This window comes from Cetorhinus maximus, chromosome 3 (genome assembly GCF_964194155.1).
Source record: "Cetorhinus maximus chromosome 3, sCetMax3.hap1.1, whole genome shotgun sequence".
NCBI classification, from domain to species: domain Eukaryota; kingdom Metazoa; phylum Chordata; class Chondrichthyes; order Lamniformes; family Cetorhinidae; genus Cetorhinus; species Cetorhinus maximus.
In genome coordinates this window covers 176,372,995-176,381,129 of record NC_135881.1, presented here as the reverse complement: position 1 = coordinate 176,381,129, position 8,135 = coordinate 176,372,995, and positions in this window count along the sequence as shown.

The window sequence follows — 8,135 nt, the reverse complement described above, 5'->3', positions numbered from 1 at the left end:
AATGTCTGGGGCCTTGTGCCAAAATTGAGAGAGCTGTCCCACGGACTAGTCAAGCAACAGCCCGACATAGTCGTACTCACTAAATCATATCTTATAGCCAAAGTCCCAGACACCACCATCATCATCCCTGGGTATTGCCTGTCCCACTGGCAGGACAGATCCAGCAAGGGTGATGGCACTGTGGTATACACTCGGGAGGGAGTTGCCTTGGGAGCTCTCAACATTGACTTTGGATCCCATGAAGTTTCATGGCATCAAAGAAAACGTGGGCAAGGAAGCTTTCTGCAAATCATCACATACCACCCCCTGCCCCCCCCCCCCCCCACCCCTACCCCACTCAGATGAATCAGTACCCCTCCATGTCGAACACCAATTGGAATAAGCACTGAGGATAGCAAGGGCACAGGATGTACTCTGGGTGGAGGACTTCAATGTCCATCACTGAGAGTGGCTTATAACATCAATACCAACCAAGCTGGTCGAGGTCTGAAGGACATATCTGCCAGACTGGGCATGCAGCAGGTAGTGAGGGAACCAACAAGTGGGAAAAACCTACCTGACCTTGCCCTCACCAATCTACCTGTCACGGATGCATCTATCCATGACAGTATTGCTAGGACCACTGCACAGTTCTTATGGAGACAAAATCATATCTTCATACTGAGGATACTACACATCGAGTTGTGCAGCACTACCAGCATGCTAAATGGGATAGATTCAGAACAGAACTAGCAGCTCAAAACTGGCATCCACGAGATGCTGTGGACCATCAGCAGCGGCTGGACTATATTCAAGGACAATCTCTAACCTCATGGTCTGGCATATACCTCACTTCATATACCATTACCATCAAGCCAGAGCATCAACCCTGGTTCATTGAGAAGTGCCCAGCATACCTAAAAATTAGGTGTCAACTTGGTGAATCTACAACACAGGACTACATGCATGCCAAACAGCAGAAGCAGCATGCATTAGACAGATCCACAACCAACGGATCAGATCGAAGTTCTGCAGTCCTGCCACATCCAGTTGTGAGTGGTGGTGGACAATTAAACAGCTAACTGAAGGAGGAAGCTCCACAAATATTCCCATCCTCAATGATGGGGCAGCCCAGCACATCAATGCAAAATACAAGGCTGAAGCATTTGCAACAATCCTCTGGAGGTCCCCGGCATCACAGATGGCATTCTTCAGCCAATTCGATTCACTCCACGTGATATTAAGAAATGGCTGAAAGCACTGGATACTGCAAAGGTTATGGACCCTGACAACATTCCGGCAATAGTACTGAAGATTTATGATCCAGAGCTAGCCTTGCCCCTAGCCAAGCTGTTCCAGTTTAGCTACAACATTGGCATCTATCTGGTAATGTGGAAAGCTGCCCAGGTATGTCCTGTACACAAAAAGCAGGACAAATCTAACCCAGTCAATTATCATCCCAGTCAACCCTTGATCATAAGCAAAGTGATGGAAGGAGTCATCAACAGTGCTATCAAGCAGCACTTGCTTAGCAATAACCTGCTCACTGACGATCAGTTTGGGTTCTGCCAGGGTCACAGCTCCAGACCTCATTACAACCTTGGTACAAACATGGAAAAAAAACTGAACTCAAGAGGTGAGGCAAGAGTGATTGCCCTTGACCAAGTGTGGCACCAAGCAGCCCTGGTAAAACTGAAGTCAATGGGATTCAGGGGGAAAACTATCCACTGGTTGGATGAGTGGGGGCTCCAACAGCACTCAAGAAGCTTGACACAATCTAGGACAAAGCAGCTCACTTGATCGGCACTACTTTAAACATTCAATCCCTCCACCAGTGATGTATTGTGGCAGCAGTGGGTATCATACACAAGATGCACTGCATGACTAGCCAAGGTTCCTTTGATTGCACCTTCAAAATCTGTGACCTCCATCACCTAAAAGGACAAGGGCAGCAGACACATGGGAGCACCACCACCTGCAAGTACCTCTCCAAGCCACACACCATCCTGACTTGGAATGATGTCACAATTCCTTCACTGTCACTGGGTCAAAATCCTGGAACTCTCTCACTAACAGCACTGTAGTTGTACCTACACCACATAGACTGCAGCGATTCAAGAAGTCTGCCACCTTCTCCAGCTTTGCCGGTGATGATCACATAGAAACATAGAAAATAGGAGCCGGGTAAGGTTATGCGGCCTTCGAGTCTGCTCCGCCATTCACTGAGATCATGGCTGATCCTCTATCTCAACACCATGTTCCTTCTCTCTCCCCATATCCCTTGATGCCTTTAGGGTCTAGAAATCTATCTATTTTCTGCTTAAATATAATTCAGTGACTTGGCCTCCACGGCCTTCTGTGGTAGAGAATTCCACAGGTTCACCACCCTCTGAGTGAAGAAGTTTCTCTTCATCTCAGCCCTAAATGACCTACCCTGTATCCTGAGACTGTGACCTCTTGTTCTAGAGCCCCCAGCCAGAGGAAAGCATCACCCCTGCATCCAGTCTGTCCAGCCCTGCCAGAAATTTATACATTTCAATGAGATCCCCTCTCATTTTTCTAAACTCCAGTGATTACAGGCCTAGCCGACCCAATCTCTCCTCATACGACAACCCTGGCATCCCAGGAATCAGCCTGGTGAACCTTCGCTGAAAGTATATCTTTTCTTAGGTAAGGAGACCAAAATTACACACAATGCCCCAGGTGTGGTCTCACCAAGGCCCTGTACAGCTGCAGTAAGGTATCCTTGCTCCTGTACTCAAGTCCTCTTGCAATGAAGGCCAGCATACCATTTGCCTTCTTAACTGCTTGCTGGACCTGCATGCTTGCTTTCAGTGATTGGTGTACAAGGACACCCAGGTCCCTTTGTACATCGACATTTCCCAATCTATCACCACTTAAATAATACTCTGCCATTTTGTTTTTCCTACCAAAGTGGATAACTTCACACTTATCCACATTATACTGCATCTGCCAAATATTTGCCCACACACTCAATTTGTCTAAGCTGCCTTGAAGCCTCTTAACATCCTCCTCACCACTCACATTCTGACCAAGTTTTGTGTCATCAGCAAACCTGGAAATATTACTTTTGATTCCCTCATCCAAATCATTGATATATCTTGTGAATAGCTGGGGCCCAAGCACTGATCCCAGCAGTACTCCAATAGTCACTGCCTGCCTCTTCGAAAAAAACCCATTTATTCCTACTCTCTGTTTTCTGTCTGCTAACCAATTCTCAATCCATGCCAATATATTACTCAAATCCCATGTGTTTTAATTTTGCACACTAACCTCTTATGTGAGACTTTATCAAAAGCTTTCTGCAAACCCAAATACACCACATCCACTGGTTCTCCCTTATCTATTCTGCTAGTTACATCCTCAAAAAACTCCAGTAGGTTTGTCAAACGTGATTTTCTTTTCATAAATCTATGTTGACTTTGTCTAATCTCATTGATTGTTCCTAAGTGTGCTGTTAGCACATCCTTCATAGTAGAGTCTAGCATTTTCCCTACCACTGATGTTAGGCTAACTGGTCTGTGATTTCTTGATTTTAATCTCTCATGAACGAACTGAATAAAAGGACCTGGAGCCCAAATGTCTGAGTAACGGGTCACTGGTAACTGGACTAATGAATGGTGTTTGAAGCCAGGCCATATGGACATACCAGGAGTCAGATTGCATTCTGCAATTGTGGATGGTGTGGGCATGCATCGTACTGTCTATCCCCAGATTCGTTTTAGAATGTATGGTCACCCAACACTGAGGAAGCTATTTATGCCTTGAAAGAGAAGAAATTAAATTCTGTAGAGGAGCAAACAGATCTGGAATGTAGATCCATAAATCAGAAAAAGTAGGAACCCAAGTTGATGAGGCCACAAAGAATGCCAAGTACCGTGTTTCATTTCTAGAAGAATGGAATACAAAAGAGAAAAGATAATGTTAAATTTAAATTGAACCTGAGCTAAACCACACAAAAACATATTATTTGATCATTGCTTATGTGGGAATTTGTTGTACCCAACTTGACAACTGCACTTCCTACATTAGGAGATTGGCAACACTTCAAAACGTACTTCATTTCATGTAGGGCGCTCTGGGAAGACCTGAGGTCATGAAATTCACTATATAAATGCCAGGTTTTTCTTTAAATCTAAATTGAAATAGTATCTGCAATGTTTGACTCTATAGAATTAATTCTTTCATGATTTTGAACCATTTAAAAAGGTTTTTTGTTGTCTTGAGTCATAGAAACCAGGAAACTCTCTCCTTTGACCCTCTTATTTGTGTTGCCACAGCTGGTCTTAGAGGGGAAAATAAATTCTGTCAGAGCTGCTCCCACTCCACTGCCATAATGTCACTGGAACTGTGTTAGAAACCAGTTTTCTTTCTCCAGAGATCCGGTCCTCCAAGCTCCCTCTCACCAACACCACTGCAATTGGCAGGGGATCCATAGCTGATGATAATGTGGGCCCCTCCAGTTGAGCAATGTTGAGAGGTGAAGATGTTTTATCTTTTGTTTGTTCTTCTGCTCCTGAATGTGCTCCTTTCCCTCCTCAGTAGAGGTACTATTGATATCACATCTTCTGGTGATGGTGGAATGGTGTGAGGGGACATGGTTGGAGCAGTGTAATGTCAACCTCCACCATCTTAACTGTATTGATGGCTTGGGTGGAAGCATAATTCTTGCAAATATGCTTCGCCTCCTTGCAGGCAAGGTCACGAATTGGCCTCAGGGGTTCAAAAGATCAAAAATAAGGTCAGCTGTGGCTCAGTGGCAGCACTCTTGCCTCTGAGTAGAAGTTCGTGGGATCAAGCCCCTCTCCAGAACTTGAGTCCATAATTTAGACTGAGGGAGTGCTGGAGGTGCTCACTGTCAAATGAGACTGCAAACCAAGAGCCTGGCCTAAAACATCCCATGATATTTTTCAAAAAAAGGAGGGGGATTCTCCTGATGTACTGGTCAACATCCAACATCATTAACATTATCCAATATCACTTGTTCTTACGGCTTCTCCCATTTTACTTGGTGGCATCACAGTGTTTATTGATCACCCTTCTACATCTCCTGTCAGTCACCCATTCCTCTTCCAATTCCCCTGCATTTAAGTCTCTTACCATTGCAACTTTTCATCTGGTTTAGGTCTTCCTCTTCCCCTTCTTCCTGGCATTTTCATCTCCATCACTAGCCTTACCACATTTCCTCTCCCTCTCTCTCTCATAACAGATAATTATATAATTTCAATCTCTTCTCTGCTACTTTCTTCAATGCTCTCACAATCTTCACTGACCCCCTGATGTGTTGCTTCCTGATTTTGTTATTTCTCATTAATCCACAAATCCATCTCAGCATCCACATCTCATTTGTATCCAGTCATTATTCCTCTGTTCTTGATGTTACAAGACTGGTTTCACACTGTCTTGTAGATTCTTCCTCTCAGTTTCAGCGATACTTTTCTATTACTCAACACTCCACTGCACTTCTTCCAATTACAACAAACAGAACTAATCAGTTACTTAATTTCCATTTCCATACTTCCATCTTCAGCCATTGACCCCAGTTATTTGAAACTACTCACTTTCTCCAAGTCTTCACCCATAATCTTTACATCTTCACTCTGTTCCTCTTGCTTAGGCTCAAGTTGACAGTCCATAAGTTGGGTCTTTGGTCTAATGATCTTTATACCCCTGTCTTCCAGTGATTTTCTCCAGTTAATATCATTAGTATTAACATTATCCAATATCACTACAACAGAATATCTGTATAATATGTGAAAATTATTAGGAATAACTTCTTGTTCTGGAAGATTTGGATTATCCATTTCTCTACTTTGGACAGCGAAGGAGTGAATGGAGAAGAGGGAGTGGAATTCCTAAAATGTGTACAGCCCTCCTTATTCCAGTAGCACCATTTAAGGGCTACTAGGGAGGGGTGTTGCTAAATGTGCTTATGAGTAATGGATTGGATCAGATAGATGAGCCAAATGTGAGAGTGGTGACCACAAAATGAAAAGGTTGAACATCCATCTAGAAAATGAACATCATTACAAAAACTCAAACCTCAGACTGAATTCAGGCACATTTTACAAATTTGAGGAGCAAGCTAGCTGAGGTGAGGTAGAAGGAAATATTTGCACACAGGAATGAGAACAACAGTGGGATTTATTTTAAAAAGAGTTTGCAAAGGTACAGAATAAGTTAGGAGAGAGACAAGGTGGGAGTATAAAGAAAACAATTTCAAAACATCAAAACGAATAGTGAAGGGTTTTAAAATATATAAAAAGAGAAATGAAGGAGGAAATTAAGCATCCCAAGATATTATTTTTCAGGGCTCTACTGAGTGTAGATGTGTATGGAAACATTGGCCAAAGAAGTACCCATAAAATGGAGACAGCCATTTCAAGCCAGTTAGCTTAACGTCTGTGCTAGGGAATTTATTTTGTGTTTAATTAAGGATAAAGTTTGAATGTATATAAATGAAGAGAAAATAATTAGAATTACCAACCTGGATTTCAAAAAAATGATCATGCTGAACAAACTTCATAGGATTTTTTTGGGAGGTAACAGTAGATGGAAAATGCCGTGGCTGTGGTATACATGAACTTTAGAAAAAGCTTTTGACCAGGTACCACATGTTATATTAACAGGGAAGATTAGGGGGCATTGAGTTAGGGAAGATAGCATACTATTAAAAATTGGTTAGGCAGGAGAAAAAGACAATAGGATTTAAGGATTATTTTTCAGTGTGGTTGGAAGTGGGTAATGGTTTCCCTTGAGGTTCAGTTCTAGGGTCACTTCTGTCCTTTGTTTATGTCAAATATTTGGGTGTAGGCTTGGAGAAAACAGTATCAAAATTCGCAGATGATGCTAAAATAAGATGAATAGCTTTTGTTTAGAAGACCAAAGGAAACTGCAAAGAGGTATTGCAGACTGGGGAATTGGTTAAAAAGTGGCAGGAGTAATTCAGCGTTCTTAAATTTAAGGTAATGCTCAAGAGGAGGGCACCACTAGTAAAGATCAAAAATAAATCCAACTAAACTATAATCTTGTGTCTTGCTGAAAAAAGACATTTTGATTAAGCTTTTTGACTTGCACTCATCAGGACAATTGCAAGAATTTGAATTGGCAACCTCGTAAGCAGGGCCCAAGCCATTTGCTCACCATGCAAGCTTGATGTTAAAATAGGGCGCATCAAAGATATCCTGTGGAATAATGGCTACCCTGATCAGATCATTCTGCGCTGTATATTACACAAACTCATGACTGGGCCTAAGACTGTCACTTTTGGCTCTGAAAAGTGCCCAGTCTACCACAGATTACCCTGGAAGGGCAAGGTATCTCAAAAATTTGAGCAACAGGTAATACAAGCTGTTTTACGCTGCTGCTATGCAGTAGCAACATGAGTGGTATTTGCCACCAACAGGAAGCTGCTGTCAAGCCAAAAAGACATTCTGCCTATCACACAAATGAATAATGTGGTATATAAATTTCAGTGCCAGTGTGATGCTAGGTATGTAGGCTGTACATCCCAAAGATTGGTGTATTGTATCAAACAGCATGTTCCTTCCACTGTTCGCAACAGACAAGGTATAGACCGTGCCCAACCAACCATTGCTTGCAAAACTCAAAACAGTGTCCAAGATTAGATATGATTCCATGACTGGACAACGTTTGCTAAATAATCCTCAGTGTGCCAAAAATTATGCTGACGGCCAATTTAAGATTGTCAGTTGAGCTCGCAGAGTGGCGCACTTGCGTGTACTGAAAGCTACATATATTATTACACAGAGCCCTGTTCTTTGCAGACAGGAAGAACATGTACACACATTGCACCTGTTTCAGCTAAATGAATAAGTGATACCTATTCACTGGTTCATTCCTCAGGGCAATGCCTTGACCAATCAGAGTCAAGCTGCCTGATTTAAATTTCAGACAATGCTTGGCAGTTAACTGTCAGTCACCATTAACTGGTACATTCTCTGTGGCAATGCTTCTGCCAATCAGAGTCCACTTGCCAACCAATCAGAGCTCTCTTGTCATACAGTATAAAGTTGTTGCTTCCCCTGATATTGGTATTCTTGATTGTCCTGATTAGTGCAAGATGAAAAGCTTTGACAAAATGTCTTTTTCTCAGTAATACTCAAGTTCTGTAC